The following is a 16,425-nucleotide window of genomic DNA, read 5'->3' as shown; positions in this document are numbered from 1 at the left end:
TGTGAGGAAGGGGTCCAGTTTCTGCTTTCTGCACATGGCTAGCCAGTTTTCCCAACACCATTTATTAAACAGGGAATCCTTTCTCCATTGCTTGTTTTTGTCAGGTTTGTCAAAGATCAGATGGTTGTAGATGTGTGGCGTTGCCTCCAAGGCCTCTGTTCTGTTCATTGGTCTATATCGCTGGTTTGGTACCAGTACCATGCTCTTTTGATTATTGTAGCTTTGTAGTATAGTTTGAAATCAGGTAGCCTGATGCCTCCAGCTTTATTCTTTTTGCTTAGGATTGTCTTGGCTATGTGGGCTCTCTTTTGGATCTGTATGAAGTTTAAGGTGGTTCTTTCCAGTTCTGTGAAGAAGGTCTTTGGTAGCTTGATGGGGATAGCATTGAATCTTTAAATTACTTTGTGCAGTATGGCCATTTTCATGATACTGATTCTTCCTAACCATGAGCATGGAATGTTTCTCCATCTGTTTGTGTCCTCTCTTATTTCCTTGAGCAGTGGTTTGTAGTTCTCTTCAAAGAGGTCCTTTACATCCTTTGTTAGTTGTATTCCTAGGTATTTTATTCTCTTTGTAGCAATTGTGAACAGGAGTTCACTCATGATTTGGCTCTTTGTTAGTCTGTTATTGGCATATAGCAATGCTTGTGATTTCTGCACATTGATTTTGTATCCTGAGACTTTGCTGAAGTTGCTTATCCGTTTAAGGAAATTTTGGCTGTGATGATAGGGTCTTTTAAATATACAATCATGTCGTCTGCAAATAGAGACAATTTGACTTTCTCTTTTCTGAATTGAATACCCTTTGTTTTTTTCTTCCCTAATTGCTCTGGCTAGAACTTCCAATACTATATCAGAGTGGTAAGAGAGGGCATCCTTGTCTAGTGCCAGATTTCAAAGGGCATGCTTCCAGTTTTTGCCTATTCCGTATGAAATTGGCTGTAGGTTTGTCATAAATAGCTTTTATTATTTTGAAATATGTTACTTCAGTACCTAGTTTATTGAGAGTTTTTAGCATAAAGGGCTGCCGAATTTTGTCAAAGGCCTTCTCTGCGTCTGTTGAGATAATCATGTGGTTTTTGTCTTTGGTTCTGTTTATGTGGTGAATTATGTTTATAGACTTGTGTATGTTGAACCAGCCTTGCATCCCCGGAATGAAGCCTACTTGATTGCAATGGATAAGCTTTTTGATGTGCTGTTGCAATCGGTTTGCTGGTACTTTATTGAAGATTTTTGCATCTGTGTTCATCATGGATATTGGCCTGAAGTTTTCTTTTTTTGTGGAGTCTCTGCTGGGTTTTGTTATCAGGATGATGTTGGTCTCATAAAATGATTTAGGAAGGATTCCCTCTTTTTGTATTGTTTGGAATAGTTTCAGAAGTAATAGTACCAGCTTCTCTTTGTGCGTCTGGTAGAATTCAGCTGTGAACCCATCTGGACCTGGACTTTTTTTGATTGGGTGGCTATTAATTGCTGCCTCAACTTCAGCCCTTTTTATTCGTCTGTTCAAGGTTTCAACTTCTTCCTGGTTTAGGCTTAGGAGGGTGCAAGTGTCCAGGATTTATCCATTCCTTCCATGTCTAATGGCTTTTGTGCATAGAGTTGTTTGTAGTAATCTCTGATTGTAATTTGTATTTCTGTGCAGTCAGTGATATCCTCTTTATCATTTTTTATTGCATCTATGTGATTCTTCTCCCTCTTCTTTTTTAGTACACTGGCTAGTGGACTTTTTATTTTGTTGATCTTTAAAAAAAAAAACAGCTCCTGGATTTATTGATTTTTTGAACGATTTTTTTGGTGTCTCTGTCTCCTTCAGTTCTGCTCTGATCTTAGTTATTTCTTGTCTTCTGCTAGCTTTTTGATCTTGCTACCCTAGCTCTTTCAATTTTGATGATAGAGTATTGATTTTAGATCTTCCTTCGCTTCTCTGGTGGGCATGTATTACTATAATTTCCCTCTAGACACTGCTTTAAATGTGTCCCAGAGATTGTAGTATGTTTTGTCTTTGTTCTTGTTGGTTTTGAAGAACATCTTTATTTCTGCCTTCATTTCATTGTTTATCCAGTCGACATTCAGGAGCCAATTGTTCAGTTTCCATTAAGTTGTGTGGTTCTGAGTTAGTTTCTTAACTCTGAGTTCTAATTTGATTGCACTGTGGTTAGAGAGACTGTTTATGATTTCCGTGCTTTTGCATTTGCTGAGGAGTGATTTACTTCCAATTATGTGGTCAATTTTAGAGTAGGTGCCATGCAGTGCTGAGAAGAATGTATATTCTGTGGATTTAGGGTGGAGATTTCTGTAGATATCTATTAGTTCTGCTTGGTCCAGATCTGCATTTAAGTCCTGGATAGCCTTGTTAATTTTCTGTCTCATTGCTCTGTCCAATATTGACAGTGGAGTGTTAAAGTTTCCCACTATTATTGTGTGGGAGTCTAAGTCTCTTTGTAGGTCGTTAAGAACTTTCTTTATGTATCTGGGTGCTCCTGTATTGGGTGTATATATATTTAGGATCATTAGTTCTTCTTGTTGCATTGATCCTTTTACCATTATGTAATGTACTTTTTGTCTCTTTTGATCTTTGTTGGTTTAAAGTCCATTTTATCAGAGACTAGGATTGCAAAACCTGCTTTTTTTTCTCTCCATTTGCTTGATAAATCTTCCTCCATCCCTTTATTTTTAGTCTATGTCTGTCCTTGTATGTGAGATGGGTTTCCTGAATTCAGCGCATCGATGGGTTTTGACTTTTTATCCAATTTTCCAGTCTGTGTCTTTTGATTGGGGCATTTAGTCCATTTACATTTAAGATTAGTATTGTTATGTGTGAATTCGATCCTGCCATTTTGATGCTAGCTGGTCATTTTGCCTAGTGGTTGACACATTTTCTTCATTGAATCAATGGTCTTTACCATTTGGTATGTTTTTGGAGTGGCTGGTATTGGTTGTTCCTTTCCTTGTTTAGTGCTTCTTTCAGGAGCTCTTGTAAGGCAGGCCTGGTGGTGATTAAATCTTTCAGCAATTGCTTGTCCATGAAGGATTTTCTTTCTCCTTCGCTTATGAAGCTTAGTTTGGCTGGATATGAAATTCTAGTTTAAAAATTCTTTTCTTTAAGGATGTTGAATATTGGCCCCCACTCTCTTCTGGCTTGTAGGGTTTCTGCCGAGATATCTGCTGTGAGTCTAATGATCTTCCCTTTGTGGGTAACCTGACCTTTCTCTCTGGCTGCCTTTAGCATTTTTTACTTCATTTCAACCCTTGTGAATCTGACGATTATGTGCCGTTGGGTTGCTCTTCTTGAGGAATATCTTTGTGGTGTTCTCTGTATTTCCTGGACTTGAATGTTGGCCTACCTTTCTAGGTTGAGGAAGTTCTCCTGGATAATATCCTGAAGAGTGTTTTGCAGCTTAGATTAATTCTCTCCATCACATTCAGCTATTCCTGTCAAATGTAGATTAGGTCTTTTTACATAATCCCATGTTTCTTGGAGGCTTTGTTCATTTCTTCATTCTTTTTTCTCTATTCTTGCCTTCTTGTTTTATTTCATTGAGTTGATCTTTAGTCTCTGATATCCTTTCTTCTGCTTGGTGGATTCAGCTCTTGAAACTTGTGTGTGCTTCATGAAGTTCTCATGCTGTGGTTTTTCAGCTCCATCAAGTCGTTTAAATTCTTCTCTAAGCTCTTTATTCTAGTTAACATCTCATCTAACCTTTTTTCTAGGTTCTTAGTTTCTTTGCACTGGGTTAGCAAATGTTCTTTTAGCTCTGAGAAGTTTGTTATTACCCACCTTCTGAAGCTTGTTTCTGTCAGTTCATCAGATTCATTCTCCATCCATCTTTGATCCCTTGCTGGTGAGGAGTTGTGATCCCTTGGAGGAGGAGAGGCATTTTGGTTTTTGGTGTTTTCATCCTTTTTGCACTTGTTTCTTCCCATCTTAGTGGTTTTATCTACCTGTGGTCTTTGTAGTTGGTGACTTTTGGATGGGGTTTCTGAGTGGACGTCCATTTTATTGATGTTTAACCTATTTCTTTCTGCTTCTTAGTTTTCCTTCTAACAGTCAGGCCCCTTTGCTGCAAGACTGCTGGAGGTCCATTCCAGACCCCGCTCACCTGGGGATCACCTGCAGGGGCTGCAGAACATCAAAGGTTACCACCAGTTTCTTCCTCTGCTATCCTTGTCCCAGAAGGTTATCTGCCAGATTTTGGCCTGAGCTCTCCTTTATGAGGTGCCTTTTTGGGTATACAGGGGTTGGGTTTTTGCCTGAGGAGACAGTCTGTCCCTTATAGGAGCTCAAGTGCTGCGCTAGGAGCTCAAGTGCTGTGCTGGGATCTCTGCTGTTCTGTGCAGAGCTGCTGGGCAGGCACCTTTAAGTCTGCTGCAGCTGAACTCATAACCACCTCTTTTCCCAGGTGCTCTATCCTAGGAAGGTCGGCTTTATTTATAAGTCCCTGTTGTACTGCTGCCTTTTTTTTTTATAGATACCCTGCACTGCTCGGAGTAGTCTAGTCACAGCCTGCCAGCAGAGGCGTTGCTGAGCTGCTGCAGGCTCTGCTCAGCTGTGAACCGCCTCGGTAGTGGGGAACGCCCTTCCCTGCACTAAGCTGAAGGGTCGTGGGTCCAGCTAAGCTTGCTGCGAAACTCTCAATCCATAGCGTTTCAGATTGCTTGTTTTGTGGGGGTGGTACCTGCCGAGCCAGATCACCTGGTTCCCTGTCTCAGCCCCCTCCATTTCACTTGAATGGGTGGCTCTGTCTCCCAGGCATTCCGGGTGCCAGTTGAAATGGCCATCCAGACTTGTGTGAGTTTCCATACACGAGGAGGCAACCAACTGAAACCACCGCACTGAAAACTTGTGGCGCTTTTCGGCCCAGGGATCTCCTGGTCTGTGGGCAGTGAAAACTTGTTTGGAAAAACGATGAGCACTCACCTTCTGTGCTGTTCTTGCTGGGAACTGCACTCCGGAGCTGTTCCTATTCAGCCATTTTGGATCTCCCCCGGTGCAAGACTCTTTAATGGATAATGTGAAGCCTCTTAAGGCTTCAACTGAGAACCAACACATCATCAATTCTGCTTCATTCCATTGCCTAAATCTCCTGGCCAAATCAGGGGAAAGAAATAACATTCTACTTATTATGTGTATAGACTCCCTAGTGCCAGGAAATTTGCAGCTGTGCAGTCTCCAAGGTGTTACCCAAGGCACTGTTATCCTCATGTGTTTACAAAGGGCCCACATTGGCAAATACTGTATCTTCATTGGATAGCAGTGGGCTCAGACTCAAATACTTACAGAGTTCAGGCAGCAACTATAATGACTGAATGGAGTTAAGTGGGAAGCATAATTAAATGGAAGCATCATTTAAAGGTTGTGTCCTATCTAGAGTGAGGGAGGATGACTGTGATGAATGCAGGTCCAGTGGTTAATAGCCCACATAGTGCAGTAACTGTTCTAACATTTGCATATGGCAGGCACTGTTCTGAAAGTAGCACTTAGGTTAATTCATTTAACACTTACAATATGCTTTTGGGGTAGGTGTTATTTCCATTTTACAGCTAAGGAAACTGGGGAATAGAGGGGTTTGGTACCTTGTCCTCAATCATGGAGCTGAGATTCTAAACCAGGGAATCTAGGTCCAGAGTTCATGCTCTTTACAGTGACACTATATCACCAAATAATTATTTATTTTCATTTTTAAATTTTATTTATTTTTTTTGAGACAGAGTCTCCCTGTGTCTCCCAGGTTGGAGTGCAGTGGCGTGATCTCAACTCACTGCAACCTCCGCCTCCTAGGTTCAAGCGATTCTCCTGCCTTAGCCTCCCAAGTAGCTGAGACTACAGGCATGTGCTACCACACCCGGCTAATTTTTTGTATTTTTAGTAAAGACGAGGTTTCACCATGTTAGCCAGGCTGGTCTCCATCACTTTTTGATCTGCCCACCTCGGCCTCCCAAAGTGCTGGGATTGCAGGTGTGAGCCACTGCACCTGGCCTTTAAAAAAATTTTTTTTTAATTAAAAGTGCGGACTTTTTACATTGAGCCATTTAAGTTTTACATTTGATAAATAATTACAATAAATAAAATACAAATTATTTTGCAGACAAAGGAAAATATATCTGGGCTGAATTTGTAGACCTCTTACTTAGGCCCTTTATCTGACCTAAAGAGTTGGTCTGATTAAGGAGGATTTTATCAGCCCGAATTCAGAGAAGCTGCTGAGTGGCTCCAGGCCTCCTACCCGTCTGGAAAAGTACTGAACTCAATCAGTACTTCAAAAATCAATTCTCAAGATTTTGACAGTGTATTCCGGCCAGTTCTCCTGCCCTGGCATCAGCGCAGGGTATCAGGTAGGCACTGCCTGACATTGGCCAGTCCTTCAGAGGGCATTGGAAATCAGAACTGGAGCCCAGGAAGGAGATGGGCCTTGGTTTGCATATCAGGCTCAAAAGGCCAGCTGGGGTCTTTTCACCTTGGGTGGTTCACTTTCGGGTTTTTCACCTGCAGAGACCTAGGTGGGTAAGAGATATGTCAGGTGCCAATGAGCTGTGATTTAATAATGTTGTGGGAAATCTGAGGGTCGGTGAAAGAAAATTCCCTAAGGAGGCAAGGGGATGTGAAAACTAGTGTTAAAAAATTCATCACACAATACATTGATCCTCTAGGAAGGACCAATGCATGAAGTACGCCAAATAGAAAATTTGAAAATTCAAAGGAAGAAACAAAGATTCAGAGAGGACTTTAAAAAAACGATTTCCCTTAGAGTTTTTCTTTAATTGCCCAAAGTCACAAGGCAAGTCCTCATGGGACATGTACACCTTTTCTGAGCCCTTATCAGACTCTGTATAGATCTGTTAGTTAGAAGAGGGGAAGGATTTTTCCATGCCTTTCTTGCAAATCTGAAGAGTGTCTCTTAATCCCAGTCCTTCCATTAATCTCAATTTTCACTCTCATGCTGTAATACCTAGCCTACTTGTTGTGGTGGTTTCAGCAGTGATAACAGATAAATCTCTTTTTTTATTGAATGCAACATTTTCCTTCACTATCAACCCCACCTCTTCTGTCAGTTTGAAAGAAAGACTTCTGTTTTTTCTTTTTTCTTTCTCTGCAACAATCCCCACCCTCCATCTTTTTGGCAGAAACAGATGCTGGAATTTCTGAAGGTGGGAAAATAAGTGGTTACATCCTCAAGTTATATTTTTTTTAGCACTTTATGTAACAAATCCTGGCAATATTTACCCATTTGTATTATCTAGAGGTTGTTATTTGCTGTGCCTGCTGTTTTTTGAACGGCACGTAGGAAAAAAATAAAACTAGATCCCTTCCTCACGTGTCCAAGAATGCTGGGAATATGGTTGAAAATGTTCTGTGAGGAAGGACCACAGTCTGTCTATGGATTGACAGTTGCATTCTTAGTAACAAGGCATAACATGGGACTTGTTTAAAAAAAAAAAAAAAAAAAGAACCTTCATGCACATTACAACATTGCAATATTATTTCCTTATTATAAATGAAATACTTGCTTAGTGCACTTTTGGAGGCCAAGGCCGACAGATCAATTGAGGTCAGGAGTTTGAGACTAGCCTGGCCAATATGGTGAAACCCTGTCTCTACTAAAAATACAAAAATTAGATGGGTGTAGTGCCAGGCATCTGTAATCCCAGCCACTTGGGAGGCTGAGGCAGGAGAATCACTTGAACCCAGGAGCTGGAGATAGCAGTGAGCTAAGATCATACCATTGCACTCCAGTGTGGGCAACAAGAGGGAAACTCCATTGAAAAAAAAGAAAAAAGAAAAAAGAAAAGAAAAAGAAAAAGAAACAAAAACAAAGAATGCTTGCTCATTGTACGATTGTCTTAGAAAATACAAAAACAATAAAGAGAATAACCATTCATATTTCTTCCCATCAAAGATAACCTTAAGTGTTTGATGAATGCTATCTCATGTTCCCATTCAGAGTTACACTGTAAGCAAATATCAATATCCAGATTCATGTTTTACTTTAATGGCGTTCCTACAGTATTAGAAACTTGAAATGGCTGCATGATGTTTCAACACACTGATGTTCAACAGCATTTTAATCTATTCCTTTATGGCATACGCTATTTCCAACTCTATACTTCTATTAAGGCTACCTTGATGAATGGTTTTTGCACATCATTCTTTTGTATTTCATGTTATTACCTTAGGCTATTCCTAGGGTCACATGGTTGAGCCCAAGGCAATGGATATTTTTAAGGCTGTTGATAATTTGGCCATATAATTTTTTAGGAAATCGAAACAAATTTAGATAATGGAGTCTTTGAGACTAGGTTGGCATAAATCTGTGGTTAAGGTTTCCTTTAGTCTTTGGGGAAAATAGAAAACAGATGATGGAATGGAGACCCTGGAGTCGAGTCGATATTTGAAATAGGACACTTGCAGGTGGTGCCTCTAAGGTGAGGATGATGGAATGGAGAGTGTCTGGGATCAAGTCGATATTTGAAATAGGACAGTTGCACATGGTGCCTGTAGGTGAAAGACATCTGAGTGAGGTCAGAAGACACCATGCATATATTTAGGGGAAGGGTTTCCTAGCAAGAACACGGCAGCGGATACAAAGTCCTGTAGGCAGGAAAAGATTTGACCTAGTGAAGAATAGGAAAAAGAGTTTGTCTGATTGTTGGCTTTGAGCTTCTTGACAGTCAGAGAAAGAAGGGGAAGTTGAACTTCTGTGTCCCTTCTACAGGGACACAGCTATCAGTGCTTTCCGCAACTCTTACGTTCCATTGACTTGCTAGGATGCAGGGAAATACATTCTGGTAACCAACTCAATCCATTGACACCTGCTGCTCATCGTTCACATAAAGACATACTGCTTTCATTATAGAACCTTATCAGGCTTCCTAATTAATTATTCATAATTCTAATTATCACTATGAATATTATTATCAAGAATAAGCATGGTGGTAACTCACATAATTAAGAGATTATCACCCAGACATTGTGCTAAAAGTGTGGTATGGATTATCTCATTTCAATCATCACAACGACCTTAAGAAGTAGGCAATAAATAACATTATTCTCATTGTGTAGAGGAGGAAATCAGGGCTTAGCATGCTTAAGTAACATCCTCAGGATTACAAAGCTGGTAAGTGCTAGAGCTGGGATTTGAACACACTTTTGTCCGACTCTAAGGCTTGAGCTTCTTAATCGCCATGCAGTGTTGTCTCCAGGATTGCCTGGGCGTTTCAGGTCAGAGTTGGCCCTGTCAAAGCCATACTTCATCTGGGGAAACGCTGATATGTAGCCCTTTGGAAGAGTTTATTCCATTAACCGGGCCCTGAGGAAGGAGGGCTTGAAACTTCGCTCTTACACATCCTGGCCCCCATGCTGAGATCTGGCCTAATTATGGCTTTCAGAGCCACCAAGGGGCTTGGTTAGTCAGAAGGGCACGTGCAGTTTCCCTTCTGCACACCGCTGGGTTCTGCTCAAGGGCAGAGTGGGAAGCTCCCTGCCTGGGGTGCCTGGAGACCTTTTCACAGACCCACTTGGTTAAATGAGCAGTCTCCTTGGCTCCCCTCAGAGCTGCAAGAATAAGGCAAGGGCTGCTTCGTAAGGGACCTGCAGAAGGATGCTCCCAAGGGCAGCCAGTGACCTCCTGCTCATCTGGCAAAGTCCAGTTGAGATATCCCTCTCCACTCATCTAAGCCACAGTTTCCAGCAGACCAACATCACTCCTTAGTGCCCTGAATATTGCTTCGTGGCTAAGTGTGTAAAACTTCATTTGCCAAATACTCATTAATTCTTCCCTTGTACAGGCAGTCACTGCCCTAGATGACTTTCAGATCATCAGGATTTTAGATGTTCATTCACTCTTCCCAATCCAATGAAGTACATATCATTTCTGTTGCCTTTTTACTGATGAAGATGCTGAGGCACAGAGACATTATGTAACTTGCTTAAAGTCCCACAGCTGGCAGGCAGCAGAAGAGCTTGGAGTCAAATTGCGATGGCTTGCACCTATAATCCCAGCACTTTGGGAGGCTGAGGCGGGTGGATCACCTGAAGTCAGGAGTTCAAGAGCAGCATGGCCAACATGGTGAACCCTGTCTCTACTAAAAGTATATTAAAAACTTAGCTGGGCATGGTTGATATTTGAAATAGGACACTTGAAATATCGAGTTGGTATTTGAAATAGGACAGTCGCAGGTGGTGTCTCTAAGGTGAAAGACACCTGAGGAGAGAAGACACCATCCATATATTTAGGGGAAGGGATTCCCAGCAAGAATGCAACAGCGGAGACAAAGTCCCGTAGGCAGGACAAGAGTTGAGTTAGTGAAGAATAGTAAACGGAATGGCCCATGCCTGTAATCCCAGCTACTGGGGAGGCTGAGGCAGGAGAATTGCTTGAACCCAGGAGGTGGAGGTTGCAGCGAGCCAAGATCATGCCACTGCACTCCAGCCTGGATGACAGAGTGAGACTTCATCTTTAGAGATGAATAAGTAAATAAATAAATAAATCGATAACTGGCTCTAAAGTCCAAGCTCTTAACCGTCCTGTAGAAATGGGGATGAACAGACCTATGTTCAAATCTCTGCTATGCCACTCCCTGCTGCGCATGCATGGGTACCTCTTTTAACTGCTTTCATCTGCGAACGGCAGGTGCTAGGCTTATGTTTCACTTCTACTTCCATTCAACACACCCTGATTCAGAGTAGCTCAACTGTTTCCTTCCTCCAGAAAAAACAGACTAAACTTGCACCTTGACCCAAGCAAAAGAAAGGATGGGAGGCGATGAAGGCAGGAAGAACAAAGCCTGGAACAAGGGAGCAGGCTCTCCCTTACTTTCCCTTTGTTCTCTCCCCAATACGCCTGTATTTCAAGATGCACTGACTTCCTAGACCCAATCCTCCCCCAGATTCCATTTCTGAGTGGGATACTATGATGTAACAAGCTGCAAAGGGAAGCCAGCTCCCCTAGAACAAGAATCCATTTTGGGAACTTCCCTGCAAATGTACCCCTCCTTCTCGTTCCTAGCCCGAAACTAGTTTATCCAGGTAGGCCTTCCAGGGGATAAACCAGAGAGATGCATATTCCTGCATTTCCCTCGACCTGCTCTGTGATCTGGTCTGCCCCATCAACAAAATGTGGAGTCAGATTACTCAAATCTCATTTATTAATTGGGAATTGGAGCCTCTTTATGACAGAACTGGGCGATTATTGAAGAGCTGAGCTGCAGTGCAAGAATTTAATTTCCAGAACGAGTCAATTCAATTGAATCCTGAAATCATTCTGATGTACTCCCAGGGGATTCTATTTGGAATCAATAAGTGTACCCGTGTCACTGACTCTTGTCCCCAGTCTCTCTCCTGCTGGCCCCCAGCCAGGGAGAAATCATTCAAAGAGACTAGGTTTCATTGCAGAGAAATGTGGGTTCTGCCAAGTGCACAAAATGGAGCGCTTATTGGCCCTGTGATAAAATCTCCCTTCTCCTCCCCTCCCCACCCTTCCCTTCCCTCCCCTCTCCCCTCACTCACCTCTCCTCTCCTCTGCTCTCTCCCTCCCCTCCCCCTCCTCCACTTCCCCTCTCCTCTCCCTCTCTCCCCCTCTTCTCTTTTCTTCTCCCCTCCCCTCTCCTCCCTTCCCCCTCCTATCCCCTCCCTTCTCCTCCCTGCTCCTCTCCCCTTCCCTGCCTTCTCCCCTTCCCTATGCTCTCCCCTTTCCTCCCCTTCCTACCTATCTCCTTTTCTTTTCTTTCTCCTCCCCTCCTCCACTCTTTCTTCGTCTCTGTGCTCTCTTCCTCTCCCACCTCCTCTTTCTTCTTTCTTTCTCTTCTCTCTTTCACTCTCCTGTGACTCTTTGCTTTGTTGACATTGACTGACGGCTCCTCTTTGCTCCTCTTTTATCACCAATTCATCTTTCCCTTCTTTCAAAAATGCCTATTCACCCTTCCCTAAAAACCCTACAATCTGCATGCACTAGTCTGCTCAGAGTTCACTGTGGAAGTGCCCTAGAGAATTTGTGGTGCCAACCATCTCAGCAGAGCCTAGAGCCTGGATGACTTTGAAGCTGGGTCTGCTGAGGCCAGACGGGTAGAAATGCCCCCAGAGGAGAAACAGATGGTAAGGGAGACTAGATTCACGCTGAGACATCCTATGGCGACAGTTTGCACTTCCCAAAACTTTAATGTGCAGAAGAACTACTTGGGGAGCCCTGTTAAAACGTAGTTTCTGGTTCACAGTATCTTGCATGGGGCACGAGATTCTGGATTTTGATCAGGCCCTGACATGCTGCTGTTGCTGGCCTCAGCACTGCACTTGGAATATAGCAAGGTCAAATGTACTGTCACCCAAAGTATAAGCCATGTGCAGCTGCTGGGGCACAAAAAGTCATTTGGTGATGCACAGGTGAAGATCTTTAAACTTCTAATAGTTCTGTGTTAATTTTTATGCGTAGCAGGAAATTATAAGTAAGCACCTGTGATTTTATAGATAATCCCGCTTGAGAGGAGTTTGAAAGTGTATTTAATTTCCTAACTGAGTTGACTTAAATAAAATTATCAAGACATTGGTAATATGAGGTATGTGGGTGTCATGGTTCTGTGAATGCAATGAGTGAATGAATGAAGTCAGAGGTGGGGAAGCATAGAGGATCAAGGAGCATGGGCTTTGGAATTAGGCCAAGATTTGGGCTCAAATCCTGATTCTGCCAAAGTCATTCTCTTTGAACCTCACGTTTCTCTATGCCGAATGAGGCTGATGTGGTCTACCTTGCAGAGTTATTGTAAAGAGGAGAAAGTTTGTGATACATGCCTGGTGCAAGGTGGAGACTGAGATAATGGAGATAAATATAGCAATTTTACTATTGCAGAGAGAATGGTGGGCCCAGAGTGAGGGCTATGACATAGAAGGCTTTAGACCGCGGGGCAGTATAATCTGCACTGGTCATTTCTTCCTTCATCATGTTATAGGACATAGATTCTTGTCTCTTGGCCCAGCTGGGTCATGATTGTTAAAGGGAAACCTGGAAAGCCAGAAAACTATCCATACAGCCTCTCATTTGTGCCCCGTAGAATTTAGATGCACAGGCAGGAAATTAACCTCATTTTTAGATAGCAGAGAAAACCCATACCTTGTGTATGTGTGCCTGTGAGTGCATGTGTCTATGTTAGAAAGCTGGACAGAGGCCCCAAAGCCTCCCCTACAAATAGTTCTAAAGCTGAACCCGAAGAGATCAGCTTTGCTAACTCTGAAAGGCAAATGATAACACCAGCCAGGTGCTCCAGGAGGAATAAATGGAGCCCCTCTGGCCTTAGTTCTTTGCAGTCAGGCCCTTAGTTGCAACAGGGGTGTGCCACCTCCTTCTGCATAATAAGACCATGGGATTCAGACTCTCTCGATGAACTTAAACCCAGAGGCTCCCAGAAGGGGTCCCAGCTGTGCCACACCTGAGTGGCTTCTTTCTCTTGGCATCTCACAAGGAGCCACACTCTGTTCTATCCCCCAGGAATGGTCATGACCCACTTCTGTCTAGATAATCTGACTTCTTCCAGGTAGTCTTGCCCCACTTGAGTACGACTGATAGGGTTTGACTCCGTGTCCCCACCGAAATCTCAACCTGAGTTGTAATTCCCAATATCCCCGCATGTTGAGGGAGGGACCTGGTGAGAGGTAACTGGATCATGGGGGTGGTTTCCTCCATGCTGTTCTCATAATCGTGAGTTCTCAAGAGACCTGGTGGTTTCATAAGTGGCTCTTCCCACGCTACATGCACTCACTCACCTGTCACCATGTAAGACATGTTTGTTTCCCCTTCCATCGTGATTGTAAGTTTCCTGAAGCCTCCCCAGCCATGCAGAACTGTGAGTCAATTAAGTCTCTTTCCTTTATAAATTACCCAGTCTTGAGTATTTCTTTTCTTTCTTCTTAATTTTTTTCTTTTTAATTTTTTTATTATATTTTAAGTTCTGGGGTACATATGCAGAGAGTGTGGGATTGTTACATAGATATACACATGCCATGGTGGTTTGCTGCATCCATCCCCTTGTCACCTAAGTTAGATATTTCTCCTAATGTTATTTATAACAGCATGAAAATGGATCAATATAATGATCCAGTGAAAATGGCGATAACTTTTTTTGTGTGTGTCCAAGAAGCCTAGATTTAAAGCATTTGTGTTATTTCTTCCATCTAGTAAAAAGGGAAACAAGGCAGTTTCTGAAAAAGTAAAAAATAAAGACATAGGAACAATTCTACCTCTGAGCATATCGCCAAAAGAATGGAAAACAGATACTGAAACAAATACATGTGCAAGCATGTTCATAACAGCTGCATTCACAATGAGCAAAAGGTGGAAACAGCCCACATCAGTGAGCTAAATGGATGATTAAATGAATAATAAATTGTGATATAAAATTTTATTGAAATATTGCTCAGCCATCAAAAGGAATGTAGTAACAGCATATGCTACAATGTGGATGAACCTTGAAAACACTATATGAAAATATTAAAGAAGCCAGGCACAGAAGGTCACATATTGTATGATTCCATTTTTGAAAAACATCCAGAATAGGTAAACATATAGAGACAGACTGAAGAATGGTTCTTGCCAGGGTATGGAGGGGAGAGAGGAATGGAGAATAACAGCTTAAAGAATGCAGGGTTTCCTTTTAGGATGATAAAAATGTTTTAGAACTAGACAGAGGTGGTGTCTGTTCAGCATTGTCAGTGTTTTAAATGTCACTGAATTGTTCACTTCAAAAGTGGTTCATTTTGTTATGTGCATTTCACCAAGAATTTTAAAAAGGAATAGGAATCATTATTCTCTTAGTATGGTTGGGTGAGAAGGTGAGCTTGTTCAGGTAGAACCCCAAACGCACCCTACGGCCTAACACTTGTCACTCAATAAAAGCATTTCCCTTCCTCTTCCCCGACTGTCTTCACAGACTGCTAGAATCATACCCCTGGCATCCCTTAGCATAGTTGACTTGTCTTTAATTTTTAAAGGGTGATATTAATTGCTTAGGGAAACCAATTGGGAATTTAAAAAATAAAATAAGGCAGGAAATATACAAAAGGAACCATTTCCAAGCCTCGTTTCTGCCTATACTACAGCTTTTTGGTTTAATTCTGGGATCTTATTCTCAGTCCACTTTCTCTAGCCTCTGTCTTGGGGCTTCTCATTTGTGTACCAATGGGTTGCTCTCTTCCATGGGTTTTTCAGTTTCTAGTTCCAAGCCAGATTTGTGTGAATGAAGTCTTACCAACACCCCTTTCACACAGAAGTTGCCTTTCCCTTTATTTTTGAGACAGGGTCTCACTATGTCACGTAGGCTGGTGTGCAGTAGCATGATCATTGTTCACTGCAGCGTCAATCTCCCCAGGCTCAGGTGAACCTCCCATTTCAGCCTCCCAAGTATATATATATGACTACAGACACACATCACCATGCCTGGCTAATTTTTTTTTTTTTTTTTTTTTTTTGTAGAAAGGGTTTTGCCATGTTACCCAGGCTGGTCTTGAACTCCTGGGTTCAAGCAGTCTGCCTGCTTTGGCTTCCCAAAGTGTTGAGATTATAGGCATGAGCCACTGTGCTTGGCCAGAAGCTGCCTTTTAAGTATCTTAACCTCCTTGGACAAAATGACAGCAACGATAAAGCATTGCTATCATTTATTGTGAATTTGTGTTGTTTTGAGGTCTATAAGAGTGTTTACGTGTATTTTTAATTCCCGCAACAGTCTTATGAGGTGAGTTCTATTATTAGTCCCATCTCACAGATGGAAAACTGATTCATTAGTGAGGTTAGGTAACACACCCAGAGCTGAAATACAGAATAAGTGAATGAATGAATGGACTGAGTTAAGTGAAGGACTGCCATTCATTGGTTTCCAGAGGGGAGAGGTCTCAGCTCATAGTTTTTATGAGAGGCACATAGCAGGAGGAACTAAAGGTGGCTCTTAGACAAGGCAGGTGAAAGACACCCATGGCTGGGGCTGTGCTGAGAGACAAGGTCAAGGGAACTCTGCTAGGCTGCTCCTAAAATTCAGTTCGAATTTCCCTTATCCAAAATGCTTAGGATCAGAGGTGTTTTCAATTTTGGATTGTTTTTTCTTTTGGATTCTAGAATATTTGCATGTACCTAATGAGATATCTTGGGAATAGGATCTACATCTGAACACAAAATTCATTTGTTTCATATACACCTTTATACACATAGCCTAAGGATAATTTCATTTTCCCCATAGGGACGTCAAATACGTATGTGCCTGCGTTTTTACGTCATTCCGTCAAGTGAAGTCAGGTGTGGAGTGTTCCACTTGTGTTTTCATCTCTCAAAAAGTCTTAGATTTTGGAACATTTCAAATTTTGGATTTTGGGATTAGTGGTGCCCAATTTTCCAATGATCTCTGACTGCAGATATTCCAGCTCTTGTGTAATCACCTGTTTGGGGTAGCCTAG

The sequence above is a fragment of the Sapajus apella genome, unplaced genomic scaffold (assembly GCF_009761245.1).
Source record: "Sapajus apella isolate SASKATOON/1434 unplaced genomic scaffold, GSC_monkey_1.0 scaffold51, whole genome shotgun sequence".
Classification (NCBI taxonomy): Eukaryota; Metazoa; Chordata; class Mammalia; order Primates; family Cebidae; genus Sapajus; species Sapajus apella.
The sequence above is the reverse complement of the archived record's forward strand: the minus strand, read 5'-3'. Positions refer to the sequence as shown.